Raw genomic sequence first — 17,491 nt, forward strand, 5'->3', positions numbered from 1 at the left:
CTTTATTGTTTTCTCTGAAATTTTCCACCCTAGATATTTCCAAGGTGCAACCTCTTGAATCTTCGAAATGCTGATTTCCAGACCTGCCTTTTGCACCTCTGCGATCACACAGTCGCGAGCTTCTTGCAGCTCCTGTCGTGTTGATGCTGCAATGAGCAAATCATCCATGTAATGAATGATCTTCGCCTTCGGAAATTTCTTCCGTGCTGGTGCCAAAGCTCGTGCCACGTACCATTGACAGATCGTCGGAGAATTTTTTAGACCTTGTGGAAGAACGACCCCATGGTACCGCTGCAGAGGCGTTTCCCTGTTGATACTTGGAACTGAAAAGGCAAATCTCGGAGCATCATCTGGATGGAGTGGGATACTGAAAAATCAATCCTTGAGGTCAATGACCACAAGCTGTCAATCTCTGGGAAGCATCGAGACAGATGGAAGTCCCAACTGAAGTGGCCCCAGGTCTTCTATGACTTCGTTGATCTTCCTGAGATCGTGTAAGAACCTCCATTTACCCGATAGCTTTTTCTTGATTACAAACACCGGAAAATTCCAAGGGCTGTCTGTTGGCTTGATGTGTCCCTTCTGCAATTGTTCTTGGACCAGGTCTTTCAAAGCACTCAATTTTTTCCGCTCAAGGGGCCACTGATCCACCCAAACTGGATCATCTGTTTTCCATGTCAGCTTCAGTGTGGCGAGTGCTGCAGTGACCCCTATTAACAATCCACTTCGATCTTCGCGCCCCTTTGTGCCAAAAGGTCCCGACCCCAGACTGTGATCGGCTTTTGGAGGACAAAAGGACGAATGATCGCCGTCTTATCTCCTGGTCCCGTGACAACGACGGAATTCTCACTTTGCAGACACAAAGATGCTCCCCCGATGCCTGAGAGAGAGCCCAATGGCGCGACCAAGCTCCAATTGCGTGGCCAAAAGATGTACGATGTTACCGTTACATCCGCCCCTGTGTCGAGCATACCTCTGATCGATATTGTCCTGTCCCCACATGTCAATTGGCACGTGAGTGTGGGTCGGTCTCGACCTATGTGCTTCACCCATGTTGTATGTACTTCAACATGTTCTTTCATAGGGAGACCTTCTTCGTCGAAGATTGACATGACCTCTCCAACTGCGTGTGGCGGCAATGCGAAGGCTCTCGCAACCACAGTATTTTCCAGCACAGTCAATGGTGGACGAAGCGCTCTTGCCAAAACTGTTAACTCTGTATTTTTGTCCGCTGAGACAACTGTTGGATAAACAATGAGGCCAAGAATACTGCACTTGTCTTGTCCAATTATCAAGAAATCTTGTTTCTTGTATGAATCCCGGCGGATTCCTGTTGGTATCTCCGCATGACTTTCAACTAGAAAGCATACTAGTTTTGAAGCTGCCAATACACACTGTGCCCCTGGTGGGAGGAGGTCTGGGTCGCTGTGGAATCGACTGAGGGTTTTGCTGAGGGTATCTGCTTGTCGCTCACTGATGACTGCCCTGTCTGTTCTTGTGACACCGCCAGTACTTGTGTCTGAGCGCGCTGGCGATTTCCGGCGCTGCATTTTCAGTTTCCCGGATGCGGTAACGGATTTGCTTCCACATCTGTCCGGGAATAGCATTCTTTAACAGAGTCTCTTCCTCTTCCGCACCATGCACAAATTGGCCTTTCTGCGTTCTGGGCTAGCGTTGGTATATGTGTCCGTGGGCAATTCCTTTTCATGTGCCCAGACTCCCCGCATCTGTATCACTGTCCTCCTTGGGGTTTGTTCTTTTTCTGCATTGTCGCAAGAACTTTGTTGACGTTTTCGTCCTGTTGATGGAGTAATTTCTCGAACATCTTCTCCAATGTCTTGTCCTCTGATTGCCCTTCTGAGCGTCCCTTTAGCTGTTCTTCCCATTCCTCTTTTAATTCATTCTTCACAATCGCTGCGACGTGCTGAGGTGTCCCCACCTTGCTGCATGCCTCCACCATCTCTGCCAAGGATGGCCGTCCTGGCATGGTGCTAATCACCCGTTGACAATCCGGGTTGGCATTGCCGAAAGCTAAACTCTCCAAGAGAGGCCTCTTCACTTCTTCTGTCGTCACCTGTCGATCCACGGCTTGCGTGAGTCGGTCGATGAACGACATGAATGGCTCTGTGGGACCTTGCCTGATGCAAGAGAACGGAACATCCGGAGCTCCTGTCGGTGTAATTTGTATGATTGCCAATCGCGCCGCTTCTTTGATGTCGTTTAACACTCTTCGTGGAAGCCGCGCTGCTTGCTCCCCTGGATTGTCATCTGGAGGATCCCCTGCTAATTGCCCTTCTGTGAGGTTCGCATTTGGCCCACCTTGATATCTGTTCCGCAACTCAGCAAGATATTATCTACACCTTTTTTCCCAGATAAGATTCTGTGTGTCAGTGAGGATCATTGCCACAATACTTCGAATATCATATGGTGTGAGATCGTACATAGTGAATGTCCCTCTTAGTAGCTGTTTGAAGTATTGTGAGTTCAGCCCAAAAGTTTGAGCCGCCTTCCCTAAGTCTTTGAGTATCTCATGACCCATCCTTTCCCACCTTGGATTCTGTCCCTGGGCATCATATGTCACTGGCATTATCAAATCTCCTGATCCCGGGAATAAATGCTTTTCCTTTGCCAACGCTTTTCTGATTCGCTTCCAATCCATCGTCTTCACCGGCTCTTGAAATTCCTCTTCTTCAGACTCCATTGGGATTTGCATGAACAATGGTGTTGTGGACGTCATCGGTGATTCACAGTGTCTCATTTTTCGCCTTGAGATTTTTGGCCTTGCTCCTAAATCCGAAAAGGAAACTCGAGGATCCTGTTGATATTTCTTTTTTGCTGTATCGAATGAATGCAAGAAGCTTTTTGCTGCTTCTGCTGCTGATAGCATCCATGTTGGGACACCTTCCGATGCTGTGATCCTTACGACATCTTCCCCTTGTAGCTGTTCTTCATCTGAGCTTTCATCATCTTCATGAAATTCCGAAGTGGATGGATAATCCCTTTGTTGTGTTAACATTGTCTTCTTTGAAGTGCTTTTCTTTTTATATATTGTTGGAAAAAATTGCTGCATTGTTGCAGTCTCGCCACGAGATGGCGCTGTGGCTCCGCCGAACCGATCCGGCATGTCGTGCACTTCTGCCCTCCTGCCACTAGGTGGCGCTGTCACCGGCCTCCCTGGCTCAGATGACGGCGTGAGCTCGACTGCCCCATTTCCTCTTCCCGCCCGGCGTGCCGGCGATCTCATTTGAGACCGTGTTTGCTTGGCTTTTAATTAAGCTGAAAATGGGGCATGAACACCAAAGCGTCTCCCGTGAAGGGAAGGGACTGGGACTCGGAGGGTTTCAGCCAGGGGCACCGAGTCTGGAGAAGGTGTGGGGCCACTAACACGGCCCCTCCCCCCCAGAGACGTAACAGGGGATCGGGCCCACCGCCGCCCGCGCTCCACTCTCTGCGCATGCGTGCTCTCCGAGCCGCTCCCTGTCTCTCCTGAGCTGACGTCATCCTCTCCCGCTCGTTCCACCCCCGAGGTTTTTTCCCCTCGGTCTGTCCCTGACTCTGTCTCCTCCTCCTCTGACGCTGTGTTCACTCCTCCCTCCGGCGTGTCCAGCCCACCTCCCGCCGGCATTCCGGCCCGCCCCGCGATTCTGGCCAACCTCCGCACCAGGTCTGACGTCACAACCGCGCGCCTCCTGCGTCTCGCTATGGTGGCTCTCTGGGGCCGTGCGGTTTCCCCCAATTCGCCGCCCGCATTTGCCGCCCCCGCGCTGGTATGTGACTCCCCCCCCGGATTCTTGCGAATTTTGTCCGCCGCGCGCATCTCCTCATTTTCATCCGCGCTGCCCGTTTGCACTGCCGCTCCCGTGCCGCCGCCTTGCTCTTCGCGAGAAAGCGCTCCCCCCGATCCCTTGTCTTCCTCCTGCTCCCCCCCTTCCGTTCCTGACTCCTCTATACTCTCTGGGGTTTCAGGACGCTTTTGGGGTTTCTTAGGGTCTTCAACCAGGGGGTTTAATATTATTTCCTGCTCTCTTTTTTCGAGAGCCCTTTCCCCCTGGCTTTTTGAAGCCAGAGCTAATTTTTTCCCGGAGCTTTGCTCCGCCCCCTCCTCTGAGGGTGCCGCAGTTTTTCGCTGCTTTTCCAGTCTTTTTGACTGCACTGAAATACCTTCTAGCATAATTCTTGCCGGCGAGAGCAGCTTTAACGCTGTCTCATCTTTTTTCGTTGCTAAGAAATATAAATGCCTATTAATTTCTTGCCAAAACCCCACTTCGAATAGCAGGCATGTTTCTGAAAGTGGGTAGTTGAGCCTTGCCCACAACAATAACTGTTTTAATTCTTTCTTTGGGATCCCTTCTGTATATAATTCAGCCACGCCTTGTAAGGCGGACAAGATTTCCCGTTTTTCCTGGGAGAATGTGGCCCCCATGTTTTAATTTTTGGCCTTCTTAGCAAATCTGTCGTCAGAGTTGTCTGAAGGCTCCCGATCTCCGTCCAGCAGGTCACGAGAGATGGATCCAGAGGCGCCTTTCTGGTCCCAGTCCAGGCCGCTCTGCTACGAAATGTCTTCGGCAGAAGCTGAGAGATGGAATTCTCAGTGACTGCTGATTTTTGCAGATTCTCCTGGCCGTTTTTTTTTCTTCTTTCTTTCTTCAGGCTTCTCTCCTCAGGAGTTATCAGTGCTGGCCTCTTGGCTCTTCAGCTCTTCAGCTCTTCAGGGCTTTTCCCCCCTCCTGAAAGGTTTGGTGGGAGGTAGCCCACGCAGCGGACGCCACTTGTCGGATTTTCGGCTGTTTAGATGGTCTGGGAAGGCCCGAGGTGGCCTTGGGCAGCCCGCGCTCCAAAGGACGAAAAGGGACTTCAGATCTTTTCTCGGTCTCAGTGTTTATTAATTGCTTTTCTAAAAGATTTTCTCTTGGCCTGACAGAGTTCTGCTCAGCAGTCAGCCATGGGCACACACTGAGCCCCCCGGGGCGGTCACTTATCTTTATACTCGGAGTTACGTATACAATATTTATCATTTTTCTCCAATACCCTCTACCCTTATTAACCAGTTCATTTTTGGTAAGGACCAATCCCAAAGTGCCAACATCACCACAGAAGATGGAGGCCAAGAAGAAGAAGAAGAAGGAGAAGGGCACGCCCCAATTCCTCCATCTTACTTCTTTAGACCCCCCTGTACAGAAATCTTAAACCCTGTATCTCACACTCAATTAAACTTATTCCTTCACCATTCACCCCGGTGAAATCCTCCTATCCTCATACTGATGTCGTCTCCCATGTGGGATCAAAGCAAAACCACCAGACATTTCTGGCAACATTCCAAGACTCCCGAGCCCCCCAGGGGTGGTCCTGGTCACCCTGCACCCCAGTCCTGAGAGGCTGAGATCCCACATTGTCCGAAACACCTTCCAATCGAATGCTCATATGATTGGAATAGTCAGGAGAGTGCTAAATACTGTTTTCTGTCAGTTGGCAAGCTGCGCACACAATCCCAGTGTGGAGCAGCTTCCTTCTTCACCTTTCAGAAGCTGCCGCTCTCTCTGGCTCTCGGAGGCGAAGAAGCGGCTTCTTAGCGCAAAGACGATTGAGGCGGTCACAGTGATCTCCGCAGCGCGGCTTCTGCCAGAAGACGCCCGGGAGCGGCTCTTAGCTCCGGAGAGCATTGAACCTTCGTCTTTAGCGTCTCTTGTCGTCGACATCTTAGCCAAAAGCTTTTCCACTGTGTCAGGCAACGAGAACCAGTGCCAGAACAGAAAACATCTCCCATCGTGTTCCAGAAGTTGCACGGAGGTCTGCCGAGTGTTTTGCAAGAAGACGAACAGAGTTGCCCAAAAAAGCTTCCAATCGAATGCTCATGTGTTTGGAAAAGGCAGGAGAGTGCTAAGGTACTGTTTTCTATCAGTTGGCAAGCTGCGCGCACCACCCAAGTGTTGTGCAGCTTCCTTCTTCACCTTTCCGAAGCTGCCACTATCTCCGGCTTTCGGAGGCAAAGAAGCGGCTTCTTCGCGCAAAGACAATTGTGGCGGTCACAGTGCTCTCCGCAGCGCGGCTTTTGCCGAAAGACACCCAGGAGCGGCTCTTAGCTCCCGAGAGCATCCTACCTTCGTCTTTAGTGTCTCTTGTCGTCTACATCTTAGCAAAAAGCTTTTCCACTATGTCTGACAAGGAGAAACTGTGCCAGCACAGAAAGCATCTCCCATCGTGTTCTAGAAGTTGCACTGTGGTCTGTCGAGTTTTTTGCAAGAAGACAAAGAGAGTTGCCTAAAACAGTTTCCAATCGAATTCTCATGTGTTTGGAAAAGGCAGGAGAGTGCTAAGGAACTGTTTTCTATCAGTTGGCAAGCTGCGCACTAAATCCCAGTGTAGTGCAGCTTCTTTATTAACCTTTCTGAAGCTGCCGCTCTCTCCGGCTCCCGGAGGCGAAGAGGCGGCTTCTTCGCGCAAAGACGATTGTGGCAGTCACAGTGCTCTCCGCAGCGCGGCTTCTGCCGAAAGACGCCCGGGAGCAGCTCTTAGCTCCGGAGAGCATCGTACCTTCGTCTTTTGCGCGAGCCGTGCGCGGCCCTAAATCCGGCTAGCAGAAAGGGGTAAGAAGGCCAACGCCCCTACGCATCCGAACCCAGCCCCCTCTAGCGTCGTGGCCTCGGGCCGGGCTGGATTGCGGTCTTGGGTTCACGCAGGACGAGACGAGTGAGGAGGCGACCACTTGCTGGGGGTTAAACATCGGTTTATTGACGAGCCCCCAGGCAGCAAAGGGCAACCAACAGATGGACAAACCCACAGCAAATGGCGCCGAACACGGGGAGAGACAGAGTTTTAAAGGGAAGGGGTGGAGAAGGGAGGGAAGCCCAACTAACCAATCGGGGAACATGTGGGGAGGTACATAACAAAACTGACATAAGAACATATCCACTAAACATGAAGTAGAGGAGGGGCCCCAGGACACCAGCCAACTCTAACCCCCAAGGAGAAGAAGGTTCTCGAATCCTGGGAGGAGTGGGAGGTGATTGACTGGGCCCAGGGAGGAGGAAAACTTTACTTATATGGTGGGATAAGGGAGGAGCAATTATGTAACTTAGGAGATTGGCAACTAAAAGGGGGCAGGGGAAACCAGAGTAACTCAACTGTCAGGGCAATAGTGGCGGGAAAACTGGGAAGGGAGGAACCATTTATAGAGAACAAAGGGGGAACATACATAAAATGGGGGAGCAAACTGAGAAACTTAAAAACACACCACAACATCTCCCTGTTTCTTAACAAATAAAATAAAAAGAAACAAGAATGTCCATATAAACTCAAAATTCTGAGGCCCGCGGCTGGTCCTTCCAGTCTTCGCCTTCTCCGAGCTGGAGTTCGTCTGTCTCTGGATGTTCATGAGGCGGCTCGGTTGACCCTTCCTCGTCCACAGCTTTTTCGGCCTCTGGGGAGAGGTCTTCCAGCTCGAAGTGCTCTTCCGACGGAATTGCAGCGTGGTTTACGGTGGGCGAGGTGGCCTTTGCTATCAGTCTTTGGACCAAGCCGTGGGTCAACATGATTAAGACTGAAAACATGATCAAACTCAAAACAACTTTACAAGCTGACTCTAAAATAGAACTGGCCCACCCGCTAAGGCCCCAACCCTTAAAAATGTCCCCCAGCCAGTCTGATGTCTCCTGCTTAACCTGATGTAGAAGGTCTTGGAGTTTCTTGATGGAGTGTCTGGCGTCCTCAGCTCGAGAGGACAGGTTCAGGCAGCAGAGGCCCTCAAACTCCTCGCAGTGATGATGATGGAGCAGCAATAGAAAATCTATTGCTGCTCTGTTTTGGAGTGTCGCCTTCCTTGTTATTTCCTCGTCTGTGATGAGGTCGTAGAGCGCGGCTGAAGTAAAATTTGCTTGTTTAGCCACCCAACACTCTAGGCGGCCCAATTCACCTAGAGCCTTCGCCACCGATACCCAAGGAAACAAGATGGTAAAGGCGACGGATTTTGAGTGTGACCAATGGGTAATTTTGCTGTCACAGTCCTCAGTGAGATCCTTGAGATCTCTTTTAGCTCTGGCCAATTCGGACGTGACATTTGCCTTTTTCCAATTGACAATTTGGGTCATGTTGGGGGTGAACAACGTCAGTCTGCCAAAAGTGCACGGCTCTCCGATCAGACCAGAGGGGATGCCTGCCCACGCCCGGTCGCGTCAAATCAAAAACCCTCCCCTGGGAAGGGCATATGGGGTCCGTCCAGTGGTGGTGGGGCCACTGATCTTCAGCACGGCTTTGCACCACTGGTTTTCCTGATATTCTTTTTTAGTTTGCTGGACCACCTCCCTGCCCTTCTCTATAGGGGCAAAGGTGTAATCAAATTTAAAACAAACAGAGGCATTGGCGGAACCGAGAAGATGTAATTCCGTGGGCTCAGAGGATAAAGAATCCAGCCTACGCACTCCGTCGCTCCAAGCATTACTAGAATCAAAACTCGGGAGGATGGTAAGGCTCCGGGCCAAAATAGGGGAAAGGGCTGACTGAAAGGCGGATGGGAACTCGCCTGGAGAGAAAGGGATCCCCACAAGGCAAGACAACATCGGGTCCTCTGCTGCGCCGGTGTCAAGGCAAATGTGGTCCTGTCCTAAAGACTGAGCCAAGGCACGCCAGACGTTGATCTTTGGCTGGGGGACGACCCACGGCTCCGAAGGTGGCAAAAGGAGTCCGCAGGTCGTCATGATCACCATTAGCAGGCTAGGGTTGGGAGCCAGCAATGTTGAAATGGAGGCCATGGGGGAGATGTAACTGAAACGAGAGAAGATAGTAAAAGTATAACGAATTCACAAAAATGGTTCCTCTCCAAACAACCAGTTTAAATAAAACATACGGGGGGTAAGTGCTGGAGCAGGGGGTGAATGGGAGGAAACGTGACATAGGAGGTCAAGGGGTGGAGGAGAAGCTGGAGGAGAGGGCTCTTCGGTAACCGGGGGGAGATCTGGAGAGAAGGACCAAGACTGATGGTGTGGTTTCCTCCGCCGCCGCCAACAAGCCTGCCGGACCTGTGGTACTGCCTCCTTCTTGGTCCTCTGTTTCGGGACGAAGGGCCTGACCCACTTGGATGGAATCCACCTGGGGCCTGAGGGAGTGGACACGCAGGCATATCCCCTCCCCCAGGTCACCAGGTCAAAGGGGCCCTCCGTCCGCCAGGTCTCCGGATCTTTTACAAGAACCGGTGGCCTGGCTTTAGGCTGCAGCTGCTGGTGACTGCCGAAGTGCCGGACCACTGGAGGATTTTGGCTGTCAAAAGAGTGTCCTGGGGTGACGTTATGATGCTTGTATCCCCATTCATCCGTTCTGTGCCTTTAAGACTGGCTCTGAAAAGTGGAAGTTTTATTTGGGTTTCCCTTATCAGGACACAGAGACAAGGCAGTACATAGGGCTGTTTTCACTTCTAGCTCGCAGCTCGCTGCTTTTGCTTGCTTGCTTTTCTGCTCTTGCTTCTGCTCTCGCTTTTGCTTCTGCTTATTAGCTAGTTTAGCTAAACAGTCCAAATTCCTTCCCGGACTGTTTCTCCTCTCCCGTTCCTTTGACCATCTCGAACCTGCTCCGGACTGGGACCCGGGAACACCGAAGGTTTGGCTGCAGCAGCTGGCCCAGCGCCGGAGGGACTGAGAACAGAGCAACCACCCCCGAAAGAGACTTTCTGATTTTGTCATTTTTCTCAGAGCGGTGTCAGCTGGTATTGTTCATTTTGTGTGCGGGGGGTGCTGTGCCAGTCAAATAAACAGGTTCTTTCCACCTCTCTCCGAGGAATTTTTTCCCGAACCGGTTGGGGGGAGGGGCGGTGTGGGTTTTGCTTTCTGGAGGGGCCCTCCTTTGCAGATTCTCTAACAAATTTGCCCTAAACCAGGACAAAATGTTGGCGCCCAACGTGGGGCAGAATATTTTGTCCTGGTTTAGGGCAAATTTGTTAGAGAATCTGCAAAGGAGGGCCCCTCCAGAAAGCAAAACCCACACGGCCCCTCCCCCCAACCGGTTCGGGAAAAAATTCCTCGGAGAGAGGTGGAAAGAACCTATTTATTTGACTGGCACAGCACCCCCCGCACACAAAATGAACAATACCAGCTGACACCGCTCTGAGAAAAATGACAAAATCAGAAAGTCTCTTTCGGGGGTGGTTGCTCTGCTCTCAGTCCCTCCGGTGCTGGGCCAGCTGCTGCAGCCAAACCTTCGGTGTTCCCGGGTCCCTGTCCGGAGCAGGTTCGAGATGGTCACAGGAACGGGAGAGGAGAAACAGTCCGGGAAGGAATTTGGACTGTTTAGCTAAACTAGCTAATAAGCAGAAGCAAAAGCGAGAGCAGAAGCAAGAGCAGAAAAGCAAGCAAGCAAAAGCAGCAAGCTGCGAGCTAGAAGTGAAAACAGCCCTATGTACTGCCTTGTCTCTGTGTCCTGATAAGGGAAACCCAAACAAAACTTCCACTTTTCAGAGCCAGTCTTAAAGGCACAGAACGGATGAATGGGGATACAAGCATCATAATGTCACCCCAGGACATTCCACCCCTTATCCCCATATCATCAACATATTACAACACATCATGCATTATTCACACAAAGTTTCCATCTGTTTCCCCAAAATTACAAGCAATACCCATCATGCCTTCATCATATCCCCACACTGGACCACTGAATCCAGGCCCTATATTACAGAGCTGCAGGATCCCCCCTTTTCACTTTCGTCACTTAAAGCTCCATCTATCACTTGCTCAGACCTTCGACACTTTCACATTTCCTTCTCCATCTTCCACTTGCCCAGACCTTTGACTCTTACACATTTCCTTCTATCTCATGTCTGTATGGTTTAATGTACAGACAATGGCAGTAACATCCAATGAACAGTGATATTGCATATCATTCTATCCCACAATCAGATCTCCCTGAGGTACACATCGTGTTGTTCCATCTCTTTGCATTATCCACCACGTGCAACCTGGTCCCTGAGCAAAGACAACCCCACGAATGGGTTTGTCTCTACTCGAGGCAGAGTTGATCCATACAGTCTTCCCTAACAAACCTCTGATATGTACCACTGGGACTTTGTCTCCTTCTATTACATTCAGGGACTCAGACTGGGCAGGACCTGCTCGGTTGGTGGAACCTCGGGTGTTGACTAACCAGGTGGCCTTTGCTAAATGCTGCTCCCAATTCTTGAAAGATCCCCCACCCAAAGCTTTCAACTGGGTTTTTAGTAGTCCATTGTACCTCTCCACTTTCCCTGCAGCTGGTACATGGTAGGGGATATGGTACACCCACTCAATGCCATGTTCCCTAGCCCAGGTGTTGATAAGGCTGTTCTTGAAATGAGTCCCGTTGTCTGACTCGATCCTCTCAGGGGTGCCATGTCTCCACAGGACTTGCTTTTCAAGGCCCAGGATGGTGTTCCGGGCTGTGGCGTGAGACACAGGGTAGGTTTCCAACCATCCAGTGGTGGCTTCCAGCATGGTCAGCACGTAGCCCTTGCCCTGGCGTGTCTGGGGCAGTGTGATGTAGGCAATCTGCCAGGCCTCCCCATACTTGTACTTGGACCACCGCCCACCGTACCAGAGGGGCTTCACTCGCTTGGCCTGCTTGATGGCAGCACACGTCTCACAGTCATGGATAACCTGAGAAATACTGTCCATGGTTAGATCCACCCCTCGGTCTTGTGCCCATTTATAGGTGGCATCTCTGCCCTGGTGGCCTGAGGCATCATGGGCCCATCTAGCTAGGAATAACTCTCCCTTATGTTCCCAGTCTAGGTCTATTTTGGACACCCCTATCTTTGCAGCTTGGTCTACCTGCTCATTGTTCTGGTGCTCCTCATTGGCCCTACTCTTGGGTACATGGGCATCTACATGGCGGACTTTCACAGGTAGCCTCCCTACCCTGGTAGCAATGTCTTTCCACTCATCAGCAGCCCAAATTGGTTTCCCTCTACGTTGCCAGTTAGCCTTTTTCCACCTCTCCAGCCATCCCCACAGAGCATTGGCTACCATCCATGAATCAGTGTAGAGGTAGAGCTTTGGCCACTTCTCTCTCTCAGCAATGTCCAGGGCCAGTTGAACAGCTTTGAGTTCTGCAAGTTGGCTTGATCCACCTTCTCCTTCGGTAGCTTGTGCAACCTGTCGTGTGGGGCTCCATACGGCTGCTTTCCACTTCCGGTTCATCCCTACGATGCGACAGGAACCGTCAGTGAAAAGAGCGTAGCGTGTTTCCTCTGGTGGCAGTTGGTTATAGGGAGGGGCCTCTTCAGCACGTGTCACTGGTTCTTGTTCCTCTTCATCTGTGACACCAAAATTCTCACCTTCGGGCCAATTTGTAATGACCTCCAAAATCCCAAGGCGATTCAGTTTACCTATACGGGCGCGCTGAGTGATGAGAGCAATCCACTTGCTCCATGTAGCACTGGTGGCATGGTGAATGGAAGGAACTTTGCCTTTGAACATCCACCCCAGCACCGGTAGTCGGGGTGCCAGGAGGAGTTGTGCTTCGGTGCCTATTACCTCCGAAGCAGCCTGGACTCCTTCATAGGTGTCAGATTTCTGGGCTGTTCAGATGGTCTGGGAAAAAGCCCAAAGATGGCCTTGGGCCCCCGGGTTCGAAAGGACGAGAGGAAGCTTCAGATTTGTTCTTGGTCTTGGTGTTTATTAATTGCTTATCTAAAAGATTTTCTCTTGGCCTGACAGAGTTCTGCTCAGCAGTCAGCCATGGGCACACACTGAAAGCCCCTGGGGCGGTCACCTATCTTTATACCCGGAGTTACGTATACAATATTTATCATTTTTCTCCAATACCCTCTATCCTTATTAACCAGTGTTCCCCTAGTAAGGTCCAATCCTGGAGTGCCAACTCCACCACAGAAGATGGAGGCCTAGAGGAAGAAGAAGAAGGAGAAGGGCACGCCCCAGTACCTCCATCTTGCCTCTCTAGACCCCCCTGTACAGGGATCTTAAACCCTGTATCTCACACTCCAATTAACTTGTCCCTTCACCATTCACCCCAGTGAAATCCTCCCGTCCTCATACTGATGTCATCTCCCATGTGGGATCAAAGTCCAGCCACCAGACATTTCTGGCAGCATTCCAGGACTCCCGAGCCCCCCAGGGGGGGTCTTGTTCACCCTGCACCCCAGTTCTGAGAGACTGAGATCCCACACATAGGCAGCCAGGATTTCTTTCTCTGTTGGAGTATAGTTGGCTTCAGACCCTCTGTAGCTTCGACTCCAAAATCCCAGTGGTCGACCCCGAGTCTCCTCAGGCACCTTCTGCCAAAGGCTCCAGGACAAGCCATGGTTCCCGGCTGCAGAGTAGAGCATGTTCTTTACCTCTGGTCCTGTCCTGACCGGGCCAAGGGCTACTGCATGGGCAATCTCCTGCTTGATCTGGACAAAGGCTTGTTGCTGCTCAGGGCCCCACTGGAACTTGTTCTTCTTGCGGGTGACCAGGTAAAGAGGGCTCACGATCTGACTGTACTCAGGAATATGCATCCTCCAAAAACCTCTTGCACCCAAGAAAGCTTGTGTCTCTTTCTTATTGGTGGGTGGAGACATTGCTGTGATCTTGTTGATGACATCTGTAGGAATCTGACGCCGTCCATCTTGCCACTTCACTCCCAGGAATTGAATCTCACGAGCTGGTCCCTTTACTTTACTCTTTTTAATGGCGAAACCAGCTCCCAGGAGGATCTGGATGATTTCCTTCCCTTTCTCGAACACTTCCGCAGCTGTGTTCCCCCACACAATGATGTCATCAATATACTGCAGGTGTTCCGGAGCCTCTCCCCTTTCTAGTGCAGTCTGGATCAGTCCATGGCAGATGGTGGGGCTGTGCTTCCACCCCTGGGGCAGTCGGTTCCAGGTGTACTGCACTCCCCTCCATGTGAAGGCAAACTGAGGCCTGCATTCTGCTGCCAGAGGAATGGAGAAAAATGCATTGGCAATGTCTATAGTGGCATACCACTTTGCTGCCTTGGACTCTAGCTCATACTGGAGCTCTAATATGTCTGGCACGGCAGCACTCAGTGGTGGAGTCACTTCATTCAATGCACGGTAGTCCACAGTCAATCTCCATTCTCCTTCAGATATTCGCACAGGCCAAATGGGGCTGTTGAAGGGTGAGTGGGTCTTGCTGACCACCCCTTGGCTCTCCAGCTCTCGGATCATCTTATGGATGGGGATCACGGCATCTCGAGTGGTCCTATACTGCCGTCGATGCACTATGGAAGTGGCAATTGGCACTTGTTGCTCTTCTCCCGTCAGGCATCCTACTGCAGATGGATTCTCAGACAACCCAGGCAAGGTGTTCAATTGCTGGATGCCCTCTGTCTCTACAGCAGCTATTCCAAATGCCCACCTGAGTCCTTTTGGGTCTTTGAAGTACCCACTCCGAAGGTAGTCTATGCCCAAAATACATGGGGCCTCTGGGCCAGTCACAATAGGATGCTTCTTCCACTCATTTCCCGTTAGGCTCACATCAGCTTCCACCAAAGTGAAATCCTGGGATCCTCCTGTCACACCAGCAATAGAAACAGACTCTGTCCCCACATGTCTTGATGGGATTAATGTGCATTGCGCACCAGTATCGACCAAAGCTTTGTACTCTTGTGGCTCCGATGTGCCAGGCCAACGAATCCACACAGACCAGAAAACACGATTTTCCCTGGCCTCTACCTGGCTGGAGGCAGGGCCCCTCTAAGCCTGGTTATCCTTCTTTCCCTGGGCGTATGTTTTGGATGTTCCTTCGAGAGGATCAGACATGTCATCATCATCATACCTCGCCGGTCGGCTACGGGCAACTGGAGCTGCTTTCCTCCTGGTGGCTTCCTTCAGTTCACGCACCCGTCGTGCCAGAACAGCAGTAGGTTTCCTCTGCCACCTTCTCATGTTCTCCCCACAATCACACAGGTAGAACCACAGCTCAGCTCGTGGGGTGTACCTTCTCTCGCCATCTGGGAAACGTCTGCCTTGGAGACCAGAACCTCGGATCTGTACTGCTGAAATTTGGAGAAGGTCTTCTTTAATCTCCTCTCTAAGCTTCTTATGGTTCTCCTCTATCTTATCCTCTAAGTTCTGCAGACGTGTTTCTACCGCTGCGATTCTGGCATGTGTCGGGCCATGTACAGCATCTGCATATGCTCGGAGCTTCCTTGCCATGTCAAGCACCGTCTCATCCCTCTCATCCCTCTTCATGATGGCTAAGGCAGAAGCATATTCGTGTGGCCCAAGTCGTACGAGTTTTCGCCACATCACAGACGTGCATGGTACTAAGTCTGGGTTCCTGGTTGTTACATCATCTGAGAAGATAATTTCTGCCACAGCCATTTCTCTCAAGCGTTGGATCCCTTGCTCTATTGTCTTCCACTGAGTTTACTGCATATAGAGATCTTCTGCACACAGGTATCTTTCTGCTACGCTTCTTAGGACCCGTTCCCAGAGGCTGTGAGGGTTAGCCCCCCTCATCATTCCTTGGTCTATGACAGTATCCTGTGACAGGGATCCCAAATGCCTGGCTTCAGTGCCATCCAGAATTGTAGCCTCGCCTGCAGCATCCCAGAGACGGACAAGCCAACTAATTATGGATTCATCAGACCTTCGAGTGTAGTCCTTCCGTAGGCCACGGAGGTCCTTCAGGGAAAAGGACTCATCTGATCTTGCACCTGCTGCTTTGACTCCTGATTTTATGTCAGGAGGCATTGAGGTTCCTTCTCCTTCATCATCATCATCATCATCATCCCCTGGTCGATTGGTCTTGTCCGTGCATTTCCCACTTCTAGTGCTGGTAGCAACAGCCATGGGTTTAGATGCTGGCATCGAGCCTGGAGTGTTAGCTGCAGCCTGAGTCACCGGGACAGTTGCTGATTTATCTCCCTGCCCCCCTGCCTCTGTCTGCTGCCCGACAGTATCTAGCAGTGTGCGATAAGCATATGCCAGGGCCCAGCTCACTGCAATGACCTTCCTCTCCTTAGGCTCATCCTGGTACTCCTCTTTCAGTTATTTCCCCACCTCAGCTGGATTCTGAATTTGTTCATGGGGAAACTCCCAGACTATAGGGTCAGAGAATTCCTTCAGGATTTGACCCATATCCTCCCATTTCCCACACCACTTAGGATTTTCCACACCGGGGTCTACTCCTGAGTCAGGGGTCTCATCAGCCCGCCTAGAAATCTCAGCCCTCATTCTAGAGAAGCAGCAGGCTGTATAGAGGAAGGTTTTCAGATTGGATACCAGGAAGATGGTCTCTTTAACATTGAGGGGAAACTGAACATCCTTCACTAGTGATGCAACTGATTCATAGGAGAAGGAGGAAAGCAGAGGCTGAAAAACCTCATTCCCTCCTGCTCCTCCTGCAACAAACTGGATGCATAACCATAGCCATGAACCATTCATACCTGGAGCAGACACTAGCATGTTTATAAACTTCTTGCACATTATTGCCACCAAGCCCAGCAGGATAGCTACTCTGGTCACTGCCCCTCTGATGTAAAAACTACGTATTAAGGGCAATACTAAAGCTATTTCTGGATAAGAAAATAAACCTAGGGACCAGAGAGGTATTAAAATCTCAAAAAACCCTAGGGACCAGAAATGCATGTAAAACTTCACCCCAATAGACATTATCAATTCAAAAACCATGGCTATTAGCTGATTTAAACGAACACAGAGTTATAGCAACTAAAATGCAGTCAAAACAGGGTTTTTCCACTCTCTCTCTCGAGCCTCACGTTTGGGCACCAATATTTTGTCCTGGTTTAGGGCAAATTTGTTAACGAATCTGCAAAGGAGGGCCCCTCCAGAAAGCAAAACCCACACGGCCCCTCCCCCCAACCGGTTCGGGAAAAAATTCCTCGGAGAGAAGTGGAAAGAACCTGTTTATTTGACTGGCACAGCACCCCCCGCACACAAAATGAACAATACCAGCTGATACCACTCTGAGAAAGATGACAAAATCAGAAAGTCTCTTTCGGGGTGGTTGCTCTGCTCTCAGTCCCTCCGGTGCTGGGCCAGCTGCTGCAGCCAAACCTTCGGTGTTCCCGGGTCCCAGTCCGGAGCAGGTTCGAGATGGTCACAGGAACAGGAGAGGAGAAACAGTCCGGGAAGGAATTTGGACTGTTTAGCTAAACTAGCTAATAAGCAGAAGCAAAAGCGAGAGCAGAAGCAAGAGCAGAAAAGCAAGCAAGCAAAAGCAGCAAGCTGCGAGCTAGAAGTGAAAACAGCCCTATGTACTGCCTTGTCTCTGTGTCCTGATAAAGGAAACCCAAACAAAACTTCCACTTTTCAGAGCCAGTCTTAAAGGCACAGAACGGATGAATGGGGATACAAGCATCATAACGTCACCCCAGGACAGTATGTGATCTCACATGCATAACATAAAAAGGGTGCTCGCGGTGGGAGACTAGCTCGACGAGCCTGTTAAGCAAATCAAATAATCTTTTGTTGGTGACCTGTTGAAGAACCGCAGACTCAGCCCGAGACACTACACCTGCGACATACGCAGAATCTGTAACC

Source organism: Melozone crissalis, unplaced genomic scaffold (genome assembly GCF_028551555.1).
Source record: "Melozone crissalis strain CALT ecotype California unplaced genomic scaffold, PUWL_Pcris_2 ptg000105l_1, whole genome shotgun sequence".
In the NCBI taxonomy this organism is placed as follows: Eukaryota; Metazoa; Chordata; class Aves; order Passeriformes; family Passerellidae; genus Melozone; species Melozone crissalis.